At 43.4% G+C, this 22,287-nt stretch overlaps 1 protein-coding gene across 4 annotated transcripts in view; it reads right to left on the bottom strand.

Annotated features, from left to right (window-relative positions):
* The window catches only part of LOC137300008 (unconventional myosin-Id), a 496,111-nt gene that overhangs the window by 5,669 nt on the left and 468,155 nt on the right, over positions 1 to 22,287 (bottom strand). The window lies entirely within an intron of this gene.

Below are 22,287 nucleotides of genomic sequence, written 5' to 3'. Positions count from 1 at the left end.
GAGGGGGGTGGGGGATACAAATAACACAACAGCCAAAGTTAAAAGTCAATAACTTCTGTTTGTATATCGTAAATAATTCTCGTGATTTTTCAAATGTGACTTGGCACAGAAAACAAAAAAAGTACTCATTACAAGTATAGAATAATTACCCACTGATTGACTAATAATACTGAGTATTCTTCTGAATCTTGGTAATCCTCTAGCATTGAATGATTAGTCACCATCATTACTGGACTGAGACGGTTGTTGTACAATTCTCAAAATCTACTCTCACATGGCCCTGAATGCTAAATTTAAAGCTTTCCAATGGAAGCTCATGGCCTAACCCATCCCCTCCTCCCTCAAACACCCAAACTGTCACCCAAGAGGTGAAAACGTCCAGCAGCCCAGTCAACAAGACCACAATTTAGGAAAGGCTCCTTTTTCTCCTTCGTCCAAATGAACACCAAATTGCCTCAATCCTTAAATATGTATTGTCCTTAGACCATGCATAGTCATTCCAAATAGCCCAATATATTGAAATACTCTTCCCACAAGCAAATTAGGATGATGATTACTCAAAATATTGCGTCTGATAATTCAATAATTAAAAGATTTGCATTTTCCCCCTGCAAAGCAAGTTATTGAAAACACCTTTTGTTTTTAAAACATCAACACAATGAGTGATTTTGTATAAAACCACAACCTATTGTCAAAACTCACTGCACAACGAGTTACTTACATACATTCAGAATGAAACAGCTCCATTTACTTGGTCAGTGTGAATCCCTTCTCAATTTACAAATCTCAAGTGTCAACCAGGTTGAAATGAATTACAACAACAACTTGCATTGACCAATTACAATTGGTGTTAATCCAGTTTAAAAACTCAAGAGATCCTGTCATTGCTTCAAGGTCAATTTAACAATGGCATATCTTCAGCCTAAATGTACAAGAGGATCAGGGTTTCAAAAAAAATTAACAACTGCACGTTCTTTAACAGTTATTGAAAAATTGCTATTTAGGGATTGCAGGTTGGAACAATTTCCATTACAGTCCTTCAACATTCCAAACTGGTAAACAGTGTTAAGACTTTCAAGTTGTGTTTATGGATAGTCTCTCAGTTAATACATTCACAAATATTTCAACATTAATTTGCTGACACCTTGCTGTGTGATCACAACCAGGAGAGGCCTGAGTTTATTGGGCTGGGACTGGAAATGGAGCAGATTTCAGTGACTCCAGTACAGGGATGAACTGAAGTCAGGAAATTATCACTCTTTGTTAAATACAAAAATACAGGCACGTTCATTTGCATTCCTGGAATGTTGTGCATTGAAGAGGGGTTACATCATCAGTTAGTAAACATTAGAAAAATTATTTAACCCCCGGCACTTGATTTTATAGAAATAAACAGTAAATGCTGACAACATTATCAGGTAGCTGGCTGGGAAAGGTTACTGTGTCTATATGCATGAGCAAGCTGAATTAACAATCGAAATGACATGTCTGCTGTATGCCCCTGGGTTATTGATATTCTCTACTGATATCAAATCAGCTCCATCATACTCTCCGACTCAACATTTCCTCTAGTCTGGCTCCCTCAACGTTCGAACAAAACATTACTGAAATAGAAAATAAACTAATAATTCTGTATCAGTTTGATATTCTTACAGGGCACTGATGGTACCTTGTTCAAAATTTGTCTGATACAGCTCCTGTGAAGCGTTTTATTATGTTAAATGCGCCATCTAAATGCAAGTTTTGGTTGATGTGCCCAGTATATTAGCTCATTCAATAAGCTATTTCTCACATATTAAAGGCTGTATCCAGTAAACTCTATGGTATTTTAGACAGAGTATTCCCAGACTCATCCCATGACTGTGTTTATTAAGGGAGTTGTAGATTCTAATAATTAGCCAATAAGGAACTCGAAAGGAAAATCTCCATTTCATTTATTTAGTTTGATTTTGAGGTTTTGAGAATGGATGACAGCTGTGATACTGAAGGGAGTCTGTTTTGCTGCAAGGGATTTCACTCTCGCAACTCTCCCCACTCAGTAGGACCTTGCACTTTCATCTCCCTCCCATCTGCTTCAGCTTCTTCATACAACAGACAGAATTTTTATCCTGACTTTAGCCTTGTTTTTTAAAACAAAATTTCCTTATGTTTCTGCCATTCCTTAAGATGACAGATGTCGGTATTGAAATTGGGGAGCTTTGTCTTTTAGTTCAAAGGATCTTTCAACAGTCCCCCCGAAAACTGGATTTCAAGACTTAGCAAAATACAGATTATGCAGCCTCCTTCCTCTACGACCTTGTAGCTGCAATTTGTGGATTGTTGATGAAAGTCATTTTTTTACATCAGCTCCTTTGACGTACCCTGAATTGTAGAAAATTAATGAAGCCCTTTTAGTAAACACATGTGACTAATGTTTGTGTTTTAACCCCCTTTTGAAGTCTTTCCTGCGTGAAGTTGTACCCAATAAATTTTCATTCTTCCTGAAATAAGTGGCAACACCAAGATGGAGGAGCGTAGGTTAGATGATGATGTAAATCGGGAGCTACTGGCAAGGTGGCGCAAGCTTAGTTGTTAAAAGAAAGAACTTGCATTTCTATTGTGCCTTTCATGACCTCTGGACATCCCAAAGTGCTTTTTGAAGTCACTGTTGTAACGTAGGAAACGGGGCAGCCAAATTATGCACAGCCAGGTCCCACAAACAGCAATGTGATAATGACCAGATAATCTGTTTTAGGTGTTGGCTGAGGGATAAATATTGCCCAGGACACCAGAGAGAATTCCCCTGCTCTTCTTCAAATAGTGCCTTGGGAACTTTTATGTCCACTTGAGGGGGCAGACGGGGCCTCGGTTTAATGTCTCATCCGATAGATGGCACATCTGACAGTGCAGAACTCCCTCAGTACTACACTGGAGTATCAGCCAGGATTTTGTGCTCAAGTTTCTGGAGTGGGACTTGAACCCACAACCTTCTGACTCAGAAGCAAAAGTGTTACCATTGAACCACAGCTGACACAAGCTTAGAATAGAAGGGTTGAGGGAGTTGAGGAGGTCCACAGTTTTGAGGTTTTAAGAGAAAATGAGTTAGAGTAAGAGGACGCAGAGACTGAGATTAGCAATTTAGCAGCAATTAGTGCAAAATTAGGTCAGCTTTGTGCTGTGGACTCATGCTAACTTAGGGTTGCATTGAGACAGTCTGAGCCAATTTTACATACGACCTTTATATCCAGCAGACAGATGAGCCTTTCAACTCATCAGGGCAGGCTAGGTTTGAAGCCAGGTCTTGGAGGCTAAGAACCAATGTCTAACCCAGCCTCCCTCCTTTGTGGCTTTGAATGATCAGTGCAACCGTATTCAGTTAATAGGAGGCTTAATTATTTCTGAGCAAAACAACATGCAGCAGACTCATCTCCACCACCAACCGAGGGAAAGTACTCCACAAAATGGCCAGACCAAAATAAAGAGCGTTAAACTCACTGCGCATGATGCGGGTAGACTTAAGTGCCCCACATGACTGGGATTTGAAAACATGACTAAATTTTTGTTAAATCATAATTAGAGCTATTGCACTGCAGGGATAAGAGCTTTACAATACGTTTGTTTTAAATAAAAAGGTCGTTTTTTTTCAAAAGCTGCAGCCAGATATTATCTATACGCCTACTCCCCCTCTCATTGTAGCTGCAGGATTTTATTCATAATCAAGGACATGGGGTCTTTACCATTCTGTGCAATGCCCTAAAAACCTCCACTTAGATCTATGTCAGTTTAAGCAGTGGGAGCTTCGCACAAGACTGACTATGCAATTAGGTGCTACAAGTCTGACGGAGGGAATCTGTTCCTCAGCTGTTGTGAATGTCTATACTTCACATTATTAACAGGCCAGGAAGAATCCAGCGGTCAAGAATACAATAGGATCACAATACAGATGTCTCGGATGGACGGATTACTAACTCAAGCCCATGGACTGTGTACCAGATGGTAAACAATATCAGACACACAAGATACAATGAGGACTGCGACCTTTCACTGCACTCTGACTAACAGGTTTCTTCTCTTATTTCCTTGTTGCAGTTATGGGGCCAGCTGGAGCGAGACACTTTAAACACTGCTGCCTTTCTCGTGCTGGTCAGGTTCTAGTAGCTGCAGGCAGTGGTGTTCTGCTCTCCTCAGACACTGGAATGACACTGTGCACGTGGGAACGTGTAACCACCCTCGTACTCACTGAATTTGCCTCTGCCAGAGTGAGTGGGGGCAGGTGTCAGGCTCGCACCAGAAAGTAGCAAAGGCAGTTCCAATGGGTGTCATGATGTGTTTTGGTTACTGGGGCACTGTCTTGGCTCCAGGTGCTATACAGAAGTGGGTCCAAAGCTACTCCAGTCCCGAGCAATCTATTTTCTTTTATAGGGGAATCTTTCTGGAGGCTTAGCAACTGAACCATAGTGCAATTCAGATGGTCTATGGCCCAATTTCTGCACTAAATTTACGGCACTATAGTGTAAACTCTGTGAAAAATCCTAGTCGGGCACCAGTGTACATAGACTGTGCGACTGTTTCTCAGTCCTGATTCAAATAAGGAGCAAATACATTGCAGGAATGCAGTCCATGCCCAAGCTCCACTTATTAAATAGCCTTCCTCTCTGTCAATCCCCTCTTCCTGTAAGTATTCCCCCATCTCCCCCATAAAAAAGGAGAAAGGGATAGGCCAGTCAGTCTAATCTCTGTGGTGGGCAAATTACTGGAATCAATTCTAAGGGACAGCATAAATCGTCATTCAGAAAGGCACAGGTTAATCAAGGACTGTCGGCATGGATTTGTTAAGAGAAGTAGGGGAGTCTATAACGAGGGGACATAGATTTAAGGTGAGAGGGGAGAGATACAAAAGGGTCCAGAGGGGCAATTTTTTCACTCAAAGGGTGGTGAGTATCTGGAACGAGCTGCCAGAGGCAGTAGTAGAGGCGGGTACAATTTTGTCTTTTAAAAAGCATTTGGACAGTTACATGGGTATAGAGGGATATGGGCCAAGTGCAGGCAATTGGGACTAGCTTAGGGGTATAAACTGGGCGACATGGACATGTTGGGCCGAAGGGCCTGTTTCCATGTTGTAACTTCTATGATTCTATGGTCATGTCTGACTAACTTGACTGAATTTTTTGAGGAGGTAACAAGGAAGGTCAATGAGGGTAGTGCATTTCATGTAGCCGACATGGATTGTAGCAAGGCTTTTGACAAGGTTCACATGGCAGACTGGTCAGAAAAGTAAAAGCCCATGGGATCCAAGGGAAAGTGGCAAGTTGGATCCAAAATTGGCTCAGTGGCAGGAAGCAAAGGGTAATGGTTGACGGGTGGTTTTGTGACTGGAAGGCTGTTTTCAGTGGGGTTCCACAGGGCTCAGTATTAGGTCCCTTGCTTTTTGTGGTATATATTAATGATTTGGACTTAAATGTAGGAGGCATGATCAAGAAGTTTGCAGATGATACAAAAATTGACCGTATGGTTGATAGTGAGGAGGAAAGCTGTCGACTGCAAGAAGATATCAATGGACTGGTCAGGTGGGCAGAAAAGTGGCAAATGGAATTCAATCCAGAGAAGTGTGAGGTAATGCATTTGGGGAGGGCAAACAAGGCAAGGGAATACACAATAAATGGGAGGATACTGAGAAATGTAGAGTAACAGAGGTGCCTTGGAGTGTATGTCCACAGATCCCTGAAGGTAGTAGGACAGGTAGATAAGGTGATTAAGAAGGCATAAGGGATACTTTCCTTTATTAGCCGAGGGATAGAATATAAGAGCAGGGAGGTTATACTCGAACTGTATAAAACACTAGTTAGGCCACAGCTTCAGTACTGTGTACAGTTCTGGTCACCACATTACAGGAAAAATATGATAGCACTAGAGAGGGTACAGAGGAGATTTACGAGGATGTTGCCAGGGCTGGAGAATTCCAGCTAAGAGAAAAGATTGGATAGGCTGGGGTTGTTTTCTTTGGTACAAAGGAGGCTGAGGGGAGATTTAATTGAGGTGTATAAAATTATGAGGGGCCTAGATAGAGTGGATAGGGGGGAACTATTTCCCTTAGCAGAGGGGTCAGTGACCAGAGGGCTTAGATATAAAGTATTTGGTAGAAGGATTAGAGGGGAGTTGGGGAGAAAATTTTTCACCCAGAGGGTGGTGGGGGTCTGGAACTCACTGTCTGAAAGGGTGGTAGAGGCAGAAACCCTCAATTCATTTAAAAAGTACTTAGATGTGCACTTGAAGTGCCGTAACCTACAGGGCTATGGACCAAGTGCTGGAAAGTGGGATTAAGCTGGATAGCTCTTTATCGGCCGGCACAGACACGATGGGCCGAATGGCCTCCTTCTGTGCCACAACTTTCTATGATTCTACCTCCTCCTCTTCACCAATTTCTTGGTTGATGCAAGAAACACAACATTGGCTGCCCCTGCCTTTGCCAGTCTAGAGTAGGTCAGTAAGAGATGTGCAAGCACTTTGCAGGTCAACTTATTGTCAGAACTTCCTCTCCCTTCCTGTGGAGAATCACAGCTTTTAACCTGCACCCTTACTGTTCTATGGCACATCTAGGTCAACCTCCTATATGTAAAAGTGCTACTTTACATTCGTGGTGATAAAATCTGATCAGTCCAACTGAAAACTGCCATACAGGCTGCAGTGATGTCCTGGGGCTGAGATGATTGGCCTCCAACAACCACTCATTGCATCTTGTGTATCTGATATTGTTACCTTGGTCCACGAGCTTCAGTTTTCAATCCGTCTACTGGGAGGACATTACCATGCATGTAGGTTTACGATATACTGAAGAGATTCATTGAGCACAACTGAATTAAGTTACACATATTGGTTTGACATCGGTACCCAGTTCACACTGCAGCACCATGTTAGCCTGCCCTGGTCCCTGCTCAGTCAAAGCAAAATTCTGCGCATGTGCCTCTGCCAGTGACATTTTTAATCAAAGGAGAAAGCTGACAGGACAATTGGCTCTAACCTTAAAAACAAATGGTTCTTTAAAATCTAACATTTTCTTTTTAAAACTTCTAAATAACTGGCTTTCCAAAGATTGCAGTTATATTACAACTGGTGTACGGTTGGAATGATGTGAAGTTACTTCCCTCCAGGCAGTCTCACTTTCAACACCAAATGCCAAACCGGTTTTACGTTGGCTGTGCCTTGCACTGCCCTAACATGGAAACCACTTTAGAGATGGACGACATGCAGTGTCAAACATGCAAAACCAAATTAGCAACAGGCCTACCCTTCCTCGATTGGGACAATCACAATTCTTTTCAAAGTACTTTTATTATCTGCGTGGTTATTGTTTAAAGTTTGGATGCTTTACAAATCAGATATCATTACTAAACTGACAATAAATATATTGCTTACATCCATTAGGGATGGGCAATAAATGCTGGCCTTTCCAGCGACACCCACATCCCATGAACAAATTAAAAAAAAACCTGGTTTCACATCACATTCTATGAGTTTCAATTCAGCTGTACAAAGGATGTGCCATGGTTGCAGTGAGACATAAATAACTCAAAGTTATGCTCCTTCTCAGAAGACGTGAAGGTGCAATACTCAGAGTTAAAGACCGTTATTTGTGCCTCACCCCTTGATTAGGCCGCATTCTCCTGAAACGACACGTTCAACATACAAATTATTGGATAATTTCTTTTAAATGCAAAAAGCAACTTTGAATTATCTGGAATAGACTGTTTCCTACTGTTCAAGTCAATGGTTTTGTGCAGATGTCTGATATCACCTATATGTGAGCAGCTCTGCTTAATGTGCTGGCTGCCTTGGTGCTGTTGCTAACATGCTGCTAGTGGGAGTTCCGGTTCAGCCACTGATGCATCTGTCACAACTGTGACTGCGGTCACTGCAAAACGTCTGCTCCTGCGGATGTTATCTGCTAGTCATGCTGTCTGCTGTTGACATCCTTTCACTGATGCTTTGTGACCAAGGAACCACTTACGAGCACAGCGCCGAGTTCTCACAGATATGAAGCAATTCTATAATTGTTTCAGTTTTCAGCCGTTGCGCGGATGACAGATTTGATCATTTTAGGTCTGATTTTAGTTGGAGGGAAACAAATTCAGCATATTACACAAGTGTTCCTTTCCTGAAGCAGTCAAAAGTTAGAAGCCAAACTATCTTGTACAATGTCGCTGGTCACATATCAGCAAGTGTGACTGAATCACTCCTATCAATACAGCGTTCTATTTAACACTTTTTTCAATATATATATATTGCGCTTCAGTTTATCGCCATTAACCCTGAATAACAATAGTGACTACACTTCAAAAAGAAACTTACAGGATGTGACAGATTTTGAGACATCCTGAGGATGTGATAAGGCGCTTTATGAATGCAAATTCATCATTGTGAAAACACCGTACAATAGCTAGAAACATATCTCCCAACTCTATCTGTACAGATTCAATCAATGGGCCAAAACTCGCTGGAGTGGGGCCCTCGTGGCATAAGCCGTTAGTTAGACGTTTTCCTCCACCCTTCAGCTTGAAAATTTTTTGCGCCGTAACTTGCTGGAAGTGCGAGCAGATAACGGCGATGGGACATCTGGGACCCAAGTGAACGGAGGGACCAACAGTCTTTTTTTTTTAACCAACGAGATTTAAGGATTGAGAAAGAAACAGGAACGATGGGGAAGGAGGGTGAACTGTAGTGTGTGAATTCGAGTCGAATCAGCTACAGAAAGAGAAATAAAGAGAGGGAAAGAAACGTTGGATTAAGAGAGGGGGAACAAAAGAGATCGATAGGGAAACTAAAAAAAAAATTGAAATTTGAAATTTTAAAAATCTCTAAAAAGAATTTATTACATGCAGGAATGAGACTGAACATTTTAAATTGTTCCCTTTCTGGGCCAGGGAGTCGATCGGCATTGAATTAACAATCATCACGTTGTTGAAAGGGTACTTATGCTCTTAAGTATGAGCCCCAACTTTCTGCGGTGAGTTTAATGGGCAATTAATATGCAAATCCAGCAAGTTCTTAAAAATAACACGGAGGCTAAGGCTGATTTGCCGTTTGTGCGAAGCAAACGGCGGAGAGGCGTAAATCAACCTGGAAATTTTCAACTCACGGCGTACCTGTTAATCCCCTGAACTTGCTGGCCGATTTGCGCATTAATAACGGTGTGTGTTGTTAACATGCCATTATTTTTCCAGCAAGATTTGGCCCAATATAATTAAGAACTGGTATCTGCCCAACAATGTGGAAAATTGCCCAGGTCTGTCCTGTCCTAAAAAAAACAGGAAAAATCCAACCCGGTCAAATATTGCTCTATTAGCCTACTCCTAATCATCAGGAAGTCAGGGAAGGAGTCGTGAACAGTGCTATCAAGAGGCACTTACTCACCAGTAACCTGTTCACCGATGCTCAGTTTGGGTTCCGCTTGGACCACTTGGCCCCAGATCTCATTACACCAAGCAGTCCTAGTAAAATGGAAGTCAAACGGGATTAGCGGGGAAACTGTCCAGTAAGATGGTTGCAGTTGTTGGAGGCCATTCACCTTAACCCCAGGACATCACTGCAGGAGTTCTTCAGGGCAGCGTCCTTGGCCCAACCACCTTCAGCTGCCTCATCGATGACCTTCCCTCCATCATAAAGCAAGCATTCAGGTGCAGCAAGCAGTTAGGAAGGCAAATGGTATGTTGGCCTTCACTGCAAGAGGATTTGAGTACAGGAGCAAGGATGTCTTGCTGCAGTTATACAGGGCCTTGGTGAGACCACATCTGGAGTATTGTGTGCAGTTTTGGTCTCCTTATCTGAGGAAGGATGTCCTTGCATGGAGGGAGTGCAATGAAGGTTTACCAGATTGATTCCTGGGATGGCAGGACTGACGTATGAGGAGAGATTGGGTCGACTAGGCCTATATTCACTAGAGTTTAGAAGAATGAGAGGTGATCTCAACAAACATATAAAATTCTAACAGGACTAGACAGACTAGATGCAGGGAGGACGTTCCCGATGGCTGGGGAATGCAGAACCAGGGGTCACAGTCTCAGGATACGGGGTATGCCCTTTAGAACCGAGATGAGGAGAAATTTCTTCACTCAGAGGGTGGTGAACCTGTGGAATTCTCTACCACAGAAGGCAGTGGAGGCCAAGTCATTAGATGTATTCAAGAAGGAGATATATATATTTCTTAATGCTAAAGGGATCAAGGGATATGGGGAAAAAGTGGCAACAAGGTACTGAGTTAGACGATCAGCCATGATCATTTTGAATGGCGGAGCAGGCCCGAAGGGCCAAATGGCCTACTCTTGCTCCTATTTTCTATGTTTCTATAAGGTCAGAAATGGGGCTGCTCGCTAATGAAGCAGTCCATGTCCACATGCAGAAAGACCTGGAAAACATCCAGGCTTGGGCTGATAAGGAGCAAGTAAGATTCGCACCACACAAGTGCCAGGTAATAACAATCTCCAACAAGAAAGAGCCTAACCGCCTCCTCTTGACATTCAATGGCATTATCATTGCTGAGTCCCCCTTCAATATCCTGGGGTCACCACTGACCAGAACTCAACCAGGCGGGCCACATAAATGCCGTGGCTACTGGCAATGGTCAGAGGCTGGGTGTTCTATAATGAGTGGCTCACCTCCTGACTCCCCAAAGCACCTACAAGGCACAAGTCAGGAGCGTTATGGAATACTCTCCTATCTGGATGGGTACAGCTGCAGCAACACTCAAGAAGCTCAACAGCATCCAGGACAAAGCAGTTCACTTGATCGGCACTTGATCCACTAGCCTAAACATTCACCTCCCCCATCACTGGTGCACAGTGGCTGCATTATGTACTATTTACAGGATGCGCTCCAGCAAGTCGCCAAGGCTTCTTTGGCAGCACCTCCACCATGTAGGGGGACAAGGGCAGCAAGTGCATGGGAACATCATCACCTCCAAGTTCCCCTGTAAGTCACACACCATCCTGACTTGGGTATATATCACCATTCCTTCCTCAGCACTGGATCAAAATCCTGGAACTCCCTACCTAACAGCACTGTGGGAGTATCACATGACTGCAGCGGTTCAAGGCAGCGGCTCACCACTAATTCCTTCTCGAGGCAACTAGGGATGGGCAATAAATGCCGGCCTTGCCAATGGCACCCACATCCTGAAAATGATTAAAACGCTAACTTTATTATAAACAAATTCCTCATTTAAATTACTCAAAAACAGGGCACTTTCATGTTTTAAAAAATGTATCTATTCACCAGAAATCTGAGAAACATTGAAAACTCCAATCTTGGACAATTTTTAAACACAGTTATAAAAATAGTAGCTGGCTTCACTGAGAAAAATGATTGGGTCACATGCACACCTGTACTTGCTTGAGTCACAGCTTAACAAAAGGATGTTAGAAAGGCCTCAGGGTCAAAAGTGATATGATATCATAGTCAGACATCACATATTACAACATCCCTTATAAGTCACCTCGGAGGATCTCGGATCACCTGACTCCAACGCCAGAGGCAAACTTGCGGATTGTACTGCTGCAGATAGGAACGGTGCAGTCGGAGGGTTTGCCTGCAAAATGTGGCATCAGGAGTCAGTGCAGGTGACCTGGGCCTCTTCTAAAATCAGGAGACTGGTAAGGTAGACTCGCACTTCGAAGGGAATCAGCAACTGTACTGAGGTGTTTCCTTTCGATGCCAACAGACCTGTTGTGCAGTTCCAGCATTTTCTATTTTTGCTTCACATTTTCTGCATACCCTGTTTTTCTTGTCGGCACTGCACCCGGGATTTCCCCCACGACTGCCAAAATCCGAGACCATGGCTTTATTATCTCCAGGCGCAACCTCATTAACATTGTGTCAGCCGTTGCTCAGTTGGTAGCTCTCTTGCCTCTGAGTCAGAAGGTTGTGACTTGAGCACAAAATCCAGGCTGACACTCCAGTGCAGTATTGAGGGAGTGCTGTCTTTGGATGAGATGTTAAACCGAGGCCATGTCTGCCCTTTCAGGTGGACGTAAAAGATCCCATGGCATTATTTCGAAGAAGAGCAGGGGAGTTAACCCCGGTGTTCTGGCCAATATTTATCCCTCAACCAACATTACCAGAACAGATTATCTGGTCATTATCAAATTGCTATTTGTAGGGCCTTGCTGTGCGCAAATTGGCTGCCGCATTTCGTACACTACAACAGTGGCTACACTTCAAAAGTACTTAATTAGTTGTAACACACTTTGGGACCACCTGACATCGTGAAAGGCGCTATATAAATGCAAGTCTTTCTTTTTTTATTATTGTCCTTGCCCGATTCTACAAATCATAACCCATTCAGAGTTTTGTGGCCCGTGTCCCTACCCAAAGTCCCACACACCCAGCACTCCACTATCTACAAGCTTCACTGGCTCCTCATACTCTAAAGAACTGACTTCAAGATTCTAGTCCATGTTTGCAAGTCCTCTATGGCCTCACCCCGGTAGACTTCACCGATCACCTCCAGCCATATTTCATAAAGCTTATTATTGTGATATATTTCAGTAAGTGAGTCACAGGTGAGATCACCTCTTGGCAGAAAACAATCTCACAACTACACCTGTGACTGTACAACAGCTAGAAACATATCTCTCAACCCCATCTGTAGAGATTTAATCAATTTAATCAGAGCAATAAAGATGATAACATCCTATCTTTAAGACTCAAAGCAGTGTGGGATCTAATTACTGTCATTCGGCAGTTTCACTGACGCTTGCAGAATGAAAATGGAACTTTTAAAATTTGCGACTGATTAATCAATGAGAACTTTACTGCCTCCTTCTACCCCCATTATGCACCATTCTGTGACCAAGAGGACAGTCTGTCAATCTGTTCCCAGATGCCTGTCACAGCAAGAGTAGCCTGAGCATTTTCCCAGTCCTATTTTCCCTTCCCCTTTCCCTGTAGGGAAAGAAAGAACTTGCATTTATATAGCGCCTTTCACAACCTCAGGACACCTCAAAGTGCTTTACAACCAATGAAGTACTTTTGAAGGGTAGTAACTGTTGTAATGTAGGAAACGCGGCAGTCAACTTGCGCACAGCAAGATTCCACAAATGGCAATGTGATAATGACCAGATAATCTGTTTTACTGATGTTGGTTGAAGGATAAATATTGGCCATGACATTAGAGAGGACTCCCCTGCCTTTCTTCAAAATAGCGCCATGGGATCTTTTGCGTTTACCTGAGAGAGCAGATGGGGCCTCGCTTTAACATCTCATCCGAATGACGGCATCTCTGACAGTGCAGCACTCCCTCAGTACTGCACTGGGGTGTTAGACTGGATTTTATACTCAAGTACCTGGAGTGGGCCTCGAACCCACAACCTTCTGACTGAGTGTTACTGACTGAAATCATCGTTTCTTTGCTTGTCCCCAAGATGGGCAGCTGGGGTCCAGCAACAAGCAAAGGAACGATGAGGCCTGTAGAATTGAGGGTAGGAAAGCCATGTTTGGGAGACCAGTCGCTCTAGGTTGTCCCTCAGAGGTGCTGCAATTTATGACTTTTGAAGTTTTCCTCAACTGACAGTCCACGCCTTTAATCCACTGAAAAGCACCTAACAGGTGCAGCATCAGCTGATTACTAATACTCACATCAATTACCTCATCTGCTTTTCATATAAGCAGGGCTCTTTCATCCTCAGTGGTGTGTAACACCATTCTGCACATGATGTCATTGAAATACGATAATATTTACCTTCAGTACAACCTCACGTGTCCTGCTCCAAGTGATTGATATTTGTGTTTTGATTTTCAATTTTATTATTTCCTGAAGGCAGTGGTCGCTGCTGGGATATGGGCTTCCAGGCCGCCCTCTGGAACCTCAACTGATCATTCTTCATGTACAAGCCTAGATAGCGAGTGCTGGCAGGCTATTCAATTGTGGAGGTGACAGAGCGAAGCCCAGTGCTGTTCTCACCCGACATTCACATCTAGAAGCTACCAAAACCCTCATCCACGTTTTTCTTACTTCCAGACTCGACTACTCCAATGCTCTCCTGACCGGCCTCCTATTCTCCACCCTCCATAAACTTGAGCTCATCCAAAACTTTGCTGCTCGTATCCTAATTCGCACCAAGTCCCGCTCACCCATCATCCCCGTGCTCGCTGATCTACATTGAAACATAGAAAATAGAAGCAGGAGTAGGCCATTCGGCCCTTCGAGCCTGCTCCGCCATTCAATATGATCATGGCTGATCCTCTATTTCAATATCATAGTTCCGCTCTCTCTCCATACCCCTTGATGCCTTTTGTGTCTGGAAATCTATCTAGCTCCTTCTTAAATATATTCAGTGACTTGGCCTCCTCAGCCTTCTGTGGTAGAGAATTCCACAGGTTCGCCACCTATTGAGTGAAGAAATTTCTCTTCTTCTCAGTCCTAAATGTCCTACCCCGTATCCTGAGACTGTGACCCCTCGTTCTGTATACCCCAGCCAGGGGAAACATCCTCCCTGCATTCAGTCTGTCTAGCCCTGTCAGAATTTTATATGTTTCAATGAGATCCCTCTTATTCTTCTAAACTCGAGTGAATACAGGCCTAGTCGACCCAATCTCTCCTCATACGACTGTCTTGCCATCCCAGGGATCAGTCTGGTGAACCTTCGCTGCACTCCCCCAATGGCAAGTATATCCTTTCTTAGATAAGGAGACCAAAACTGCACACAATACTCCAGGTGTGGTCTCACCAAGGCCCTGTATAACTGCCGTGAGACATCCTTGCTCCTGTACTCAAATCCTCTTGCAATGAAGGCCAACATACCATTTGCCTTCCTAACTGCTTGCTGCACCTGCATGTTCGCTTTCAGTGACTGGTGTACAAGGACAGCCAGGTCCCTTTGTACATCAACATTCTCCAATCTATCACCATTTAAATAATACGTTGCCTTTCTGTTTTTCCTAAGTGGATAACTTCACATTTATCCACATTATACTGCATCTGCCATGTATTTGCCCACTCACTCAACTTGTCTAAATCGCCTGAAGCCTCTTTGCATCCTCCTCACAACTCACGATCCCACCTAGTTTTGTGTCGTCAGCAAACTTGGAAATATTACATTTGGTTTCCTCATCTAAATCATTGATATATATTGTGAATAGCTGGGGCCCAAGCACTGATCACTGCGGTACCCCACTAGTTATAGCCTGCGACCCCGAAAAAGACCCATTTATTCCTACTCTCTGTTTCCTGACTGTCAACCAATTTTCAATCCATGCCAGTATATTACCACCAATCCCATGTGCTTTAATTTGGCACACTCTTATGTGGGACTTTATCAAAGGCCTTCTGAAAATCCAAATTAACCACATCTACTGGTTCTCCCTTATCTATTCTACCAGTTACATCCTCAAAAAACTCCAGTAGGTTTGTCAAACATGATTTCCCTTTCATAAATCCATGTTGACTTTGTCTAATCCCGTTGATATTTTCTAAGTGTCCTGTTATCATGTGCTTTATAATAGATTCTAGCATTTTCCCTACTACTGATGTTAGGCTAACCAGTCTGTAGTTCCCTGTTTTCTCTCTCCCTCCTTTTTTAAATAGTGGGGTTACATTTGCCACCCTCCAATCTGCAGGAACTGTTCCATAATCTATAGAATTTTGGAAGATGACAACCATTGCATCCACTATTTCCATGGCTACCTCTTTTAGTACTCTGGGATGTAGACTATCAGGTCCTGGGGATTTATCGGCTTTCAGTCCCATTAATTTCTCCAGCACTATTTTTTTTACTAATGCTAATTTCCTTTAATTCCTCCTTCTCACTAGTCCCTTGGTTCCCTAGCATTTCTGGGAAGTTATTTGTGTCCTGTTCCGTGAAGACAGAACCAAAGTATTTGTTTAATTGCTCTGCCATTTTCCTGCTCCCCATTATAAATTCTCCCGTTTCTGACTGTAAGGGACCGACATTTGTCTTAACTAATCTTTTTCTTTTTACATACTTGTAGAAGCTTTTACGGTCCACTTTTATGTTCCTTGCAAGTTTACTCTCATACTCTATTTTTCCTCTCATAATCAATCTCTTAGTCCTTTTTTGCTGAATTCTAAACTGCTCCCAATCCTCAGGCTTGCTACTTTTTCTGGCAACTTTGTATGACTCCTCTTTGGATCTAATACTATCCTTAATTTCTTTTGTTAGCCATGGTGGGGCCGCATTTCCTTTTGTGTTTTTGCGCCAGAAAGGCGCAAAATTGTTGCGAAAGGTGCATAATTGTTGCAATTCATGCATTCGTTCCTTAAATGTTAACCATTGCCTATCCACCGTCATGCCTTTTAATGAAGCTTCCCAATCTATCATAGCCAACTCACTCCTCATACCTTCGTAGTTTCCTTTGTTTAGATTTAGGACCCTAGTTTCGTATTGGACTACTTCACTTTCCATCTTAATAAAGAATTCTATCATGTTATGGTCACTCTTCCCTAAGGGACCCCGCACAACAAGATTATTAATTAAACCCTTCTCATAGCACAATACCCAATCTAGGATAGCCTGTTCCCTGGTTGGCTCCACAACGTGCTGGTCTAAAAGAACCATCTCGTACAAACTCCAGGAATTCATCCGCCACAGTATTATTGCTAATTTGATTTGGCCAGTCTGTATGTAGATTAAAGTCACCCATGATTACTGTAGTACCCTTGTTACATGCATCTCTAATTTCCTGTTTGATCCCATCCCCTACATTACCACTACTGTTTGGAGGCCTATAGACAACTCCCACCAGTGTTTGCTGCCCCTTGGTGCTCCTAAACTCCACCCAGACTGATTCGACATCTTGATTTTCTGAGCCAATATCCATTCTCACTACTGCGCTGATTTCATCCTTTACTAACAACGCCACCCCACCTCCTTTTTGCCTGTCCTTCCTAAATATTGAATACCCTTGGATATTCAGCTCCCAGCCTTGGTCACTCTGCAGCCATGTCTCTGTAATTGCTATTATATCATATCCGTTTACATCTATTTGCGCTGTTGCTTCATCTACCTTATTACGAATGCTTCATGCATTCAGATACAGCGCCTTTAGATTTGTGTTTTTAACACTTTTAGACATCTTAACATTTTTTTGTAATATGGCCCTATTTGTCTTATTACCACTTTTTCTTACCTGGACCCTATTTGTTGTCTTTTGTTTGTACGCTCTGTCCCTTCCTGACACAATCTGGTTATCCTTATCCCAGTCACTTACCTGCACTGCTCCTTTGTCTTTTCTCTTTAGCATTCTAGATTTCTCTCCACTGGGACCCTCCCCCCCCCCCCCTCCCCCTATTTAGTTTAAAGCCCTATCTACCTCCCTAGTTATTCGATTCGCTGGAACTCTGGTCCCAGCATGGTTCAGGTGTAGTCAGTCCCAACGGAACAGCTCTCTTCGCCCCCCCAGTACTGGTGCCAGTGCCCACAAATCAAAACCCACTTCTCCCACACCAATCTTTGAGCTACGCATTCATCTCCCTGATCTTATTGACCCTATGCCAATTTGCTCGTGGCTCAGGTAATAATCCAGAGATTATTACCTTTGTGGTTCTGCTTTTTAATTTAGTCCGTAGCTGCTCAAACTCTCTCAGCAGAACCTTTCTCTTAGTCCTACCTATGTCGTTGGTACCTATGTGGACCACGACAACTGGATCCTCCCCTTCCCACTCCAAGTTCTTCTCCAGCCCGGAGGAGACGTCCTTAACCCTGGCACCGGGTAGGCAACATAGCCTTCGGGACTCATGCTCCTGGCTGCAGAGAGTAGTGTCTGTCCCCCTAACTATACTGTCACCTACTACAACCACCTTCCTTTTTACTCCCCCCACTTGAAGGGCTTCCTGCACCACAGTGCCGTGGTCAGTTTGCTCATCCTCCCCGCAGTCCCTGCACTTGTCCACAAGGGTTGCAAGAACCTCAAATCTATTGGACAAGCACAGGGACTGAGGCTCCTGCAATACTACCTCCTGGATCCCCATTCCTGCCTCACTCGCAATCACACCCTCCTGTCCCTGACCACGTGTTAATTCTAAAGTATTTAATCTCAGGGGTGTGGCAGCCTCGTGGAGCAAAATGTCTAGGTAGCTTTCTCCCTCCCTGACATCTCGCAATGTCCGCAGCTCGGACTCCAGCTCCTCAACTCGGAGCTGAAGGTGCTCGAGTTGCAGACACTTACTGCAGATGTAGTCGCCCTGGACAAAAATGTTCACAAGCTCCCACATATTGCAGCAGCAACACATCTCCTGTTCTCCCATTATTTTAAATTAATTAATTTAGTGTTAATCAAATTATTTACCTTGTTTAATTAGACGAATTAAATTAACTTTAGTTTTTAAAATTTAGTTATATGCTATATGTTAACTTAAAGCTCAGCCCACAGTCATTACCAATCACTTACCTGCCTCACCTGTGACGTCTCCCGGTTCACCAACGCCTCAAATTTAAAATTCTCATCCGTGCCCCTCCTTATCAATGTAACATCCTCCAGCTCTACAACCCTCCGAGAACACTGCATTCATCCAATTCTGGCCCCTTGTGCATCCTTTACTTGTTTCGCCCCACCATTGGTGGCCATGCCTTCAGCTGTCTAGGCCCCAAGCTCTGGAATTCCCTCCCTAAACCTCTCTGGCTGTTCACCTCTCTCTCATCCTTTAAGATGCTCCTTAAAACCTACCTCTTTGACTGAGCTTTTGGTCATAGCATCACAGTAGGTACAGCACAGAAGGAGGCCATTCGGCCCAACCTGCCTGTGCTGGCTCTTTGAAAGAGCGAACCAACTATTCCCACTACCCTGCTCTTTCCCCATAGCCCTGTAAATTTTTTCCCTTCAGGTATTTATCTAATTCCCTTTGAAAGTTACTATTGAATCTGCTTCCACTACCCTTTCAGGCAGTGCATTTCAGATCATTACAACTCGCTGCGTAAAACAAATGACTCCTCGTCACCTCTGGTTCTTTTGCCAATCACCTTAAATCTGTGTCCTCTGGTTACTGACCCTTCAGCCACTGGAAACAGTTTCTCCTTATTTACTCTATCAAAACCGTTCATGATTTTGAACACCTCAATCAAATCTGCCCTTAACCTTCTCTGTTCTGAGAAGAACAACCCCAGCTTCTCCAGTCTCTCCACATAACTGAAGTCCCTCATCCCTGGCACCATTCTAGTAAATCTCATTCTAGTAAGTCTGCACCCTCTCTAAGGCCTTGACATCCTTCCGAAAGTGTGGTGCCCAGAATTGAACACAATACTCCAGCTCAGGCCTAACCAGTGTTTTATAAAGGTTTGGCATAACTTCCTTGCTTTTGTACTCTCTGTTTCTATTAATACAGCCCAGGATTCTATATGCTTTTGTAACAGCCTTCTCAACTTGTCCTGCCACCTTCAAAGATTTGTGTATGTGCACCTCCAGGTCTCTCGGTTCCAGCACCCCCTTTAAAATTGTACCATTTAGTTTATATTGCTTCTCCTCATTCTTCCTACCAAAATATATCATTTCACACTTCTCTGCATTAAGTTTCATCTGCCATGTGTCTGCCCATTTCACCAGTCTGTCTATGTCCTCCTGAAGTCTGTTACTATCCTCCACATTGTTTACTACATTTCCGAGTTTCGTGTCATCTGCAAACTTTGGAATTATACCCTCTATACCCAGGTCCAGGTCATTAATATATATCAAAAAGAGCAATACTGGCTCCTGGGGAACACCACTGTATTCTTCCCTCCAGTCTAAAAAACAACCGTTCAGCACTACTCTATGGTAGTAATCTTCTGTCCTAATATCTCCTTCTTTGGCTCAGTATCAATTTTTGTCTGATTACACTCGTGAAGCGCCTTGAGACGTTTTACTCAGTTGAAGGTGCTATATAAATGGAAGTTGTTGTTGTAGTAGTAGTCGTAGTGGTAGTAGTAGTAGAAGTGACTGGATATTGGTTAAAGCAGGAACCCAGACTGATTTTTCCCCTTTCCCAACCCAGGCTAGCACCAAAACTAAATATAGAGGCTTCACCCGCAGGCCCAGATGAGAGCAGGAAACCTATCACAGACCAGGGATTGAATTTGGGACCATTGTAGTTCATGTCGCTCATTACCATGTCATGAGGTGTATTTGTCCTATAAACTATCAGAGATCCACCTTAAGTGTGCGCACATCTGCTCTGCAAGTGATAGAGATGAACTGCAGTCTGCATGAGTTGCAGGTGCAAATGTCTCTTTGGTGAGCAGAACACTTTTTTATAAACCACAGCCTCCTTTAGCGACGGGCACACCTTCGGCAATTCATTTGCATATAATCATTCGGAATTATTGTGAATGTATCAATTGCAAAAGGTATTTGCATAAAAGTGGTTGTGCAATTTTTTTTTGAAGGGCACCCTTGTATAAAGTGTGGACCAAGGGAAGGCCATTTACCTCATGAAACCCTTTTTTTTCCACACAGACCATGTACAATCTACCCTACTTATTTAAATCCGAGGGGAAAGTTCTGCGTAAGCACTTGATTCCAAAGGTAAATAAAATTAACAAAATATTCATCCATATATTTCCACTATTTAACCCTAACCCACTGCCCTCTATAGAAACAATCCTCCCTCCCCCATTCAGCCCACCAACACAGGAACCATCATCTTAGTGTACAGCTATCCATATAACATCCAAATCAGCATCTTCATCTCAGCTCCAATTGATTTTGCTCAGAGTCTGCTCAACATATGCAATACTCCGAAACAAAAGGCTTTCTACTAAGTTCTATTCTTGCTCGAAGCTTGTTAATTTAAAATCCGTGCCCTCTACTTCTGTGCTTCAAGTCTTGGTCCTTGCGGTATAACTCGTTCATGGGTTTCACTGGCACATCATAGATAATCCCAAGTGGATGGAAAGTGTCTAGTTGACAGGAAGTCAAGTTGGTACCGTTTTACTCTTGCTAATGGAGTACACTCCTAGGGCTCTGGATCAGCATGATTTGTTTTTAGATTTTGTAAGCCCATAAGCTTATTCTGGTGTGTGTGTGTGTTTTTTTCTCGGTCTGTCTACGTCCTAGCTTCTCTCTCCGTGTGAAGTCTGTACCGAACAACTAGCTTTGAACTTGGTCCATGTGGATAAACTTTCAGGTGAGGCGAGCTGCAAAACAGCCATGGCTGCTACAGCAGAGGCCTGGGATGCTAGTCATTCACGCTGGGTCCTGGCCAGCCATGGACTTATATCGAGCTGTGCCCAAAAGCTGATGCTTTCAGGCTCAGCACGATTCATGGCCTTTTGGATCCATAATGATTCAGAGTTGGCTTTGGGCCAAGGTCTGGCACCGTTCCTGACCTCTGCTGCTGCCAATGAGAAAGAGAGAAAGGCAGACAGATGCACAGGGACAGAAAGTGCTACCACTTAGCCAAGGCTGACACCATAAAAAACATTGACACGATAAAGAAGTCTTATTCTTCCCCCCTTAACCCCATGGGTAATGGAACCATTTCACTGAATTACACATGAAGAATGGGCACTTTGGCAAGGTACTGGAGGGATCCTGGAGCTTGTGGAGATATCCCTCAGCAGGAGCCAGCAACTTCAGAAGAGGGAGGAGGAGGAGGGGAGAGAGGATGTGGGAGGGGAGGAAGAAAGGAGAAGATGGGATGGAATGGAATGGAATATTTCAGTTTTTGTGCAGTCAACACTGTGTTGGATTCAAAAACATTTGATTTTAATACAAAGGATCTGCAAAGTAATGAAATGGCCTGTCATAACAGCTTGCATGTTGGTTAAATGCACGGTGTGGCCCTTAATTGACTATGGATTTGTTCACTCATCTGTAGATAGTCCAAAGTGGCATTACTGCAAGCTGCCTGTCTAATCAAATCAGGCTGGGTATATACTGAGTGCGAGTTCAGCGGTCATAGTGACCCTTGCTCATCCTAGGCATCGGGTTTTGTACAGATTTAGGAATTGAACCCCTCGTCTCTTCGAAGCGATGCTGTGTCAGCGGGTTGAATTTGCCAAAACTACATCAGAAGTCCTGTTCATATTCTAGTCAAATGAAAAAAACTAAGAAAGCCCTGACTGCAGTCATCCGCAATGCTGTATCCATCATTCAAAGGGATGTGTTGGCAGGTGAGTTTGTGACATACGTCAGGTACAGAATACAGTCGAAAACCAGGCAGAATACAGAGAGTGCATGGGGAAATTGAAAAAGGATATAAGAAGGGCAAAGAGAGAGCATGAGAAAAGCTTAGTGGGTAACATAAAAGGGAACCCAAAAATCTTTTATAAACATATAAAAAGTGAAAGGATAGTTAAAGGAACGGTGGGGCTGATTAGGGACAAAAAA

This window comes from Heptranchias perlo, chromosome 30, assembly GCF_035084215.1.
Source record: "Heptranchias perlo isolate sHepPer1 chromosome 30, sHepPer1.hap1, whole genome shotgun sequence".
NCBI classification, from domain to species: domain Eukaryota; kingdom Metazoa; phylum Chordata; class Chondrichthyes; order Hexanchiformes; family Hexanchidae; genus Heptranchias; species Heptranchias perlo.
Note: the sequence above shows the minus strand (reverse complement) of the source record. Positions and strands in the feature narration are given on the sequence as shown.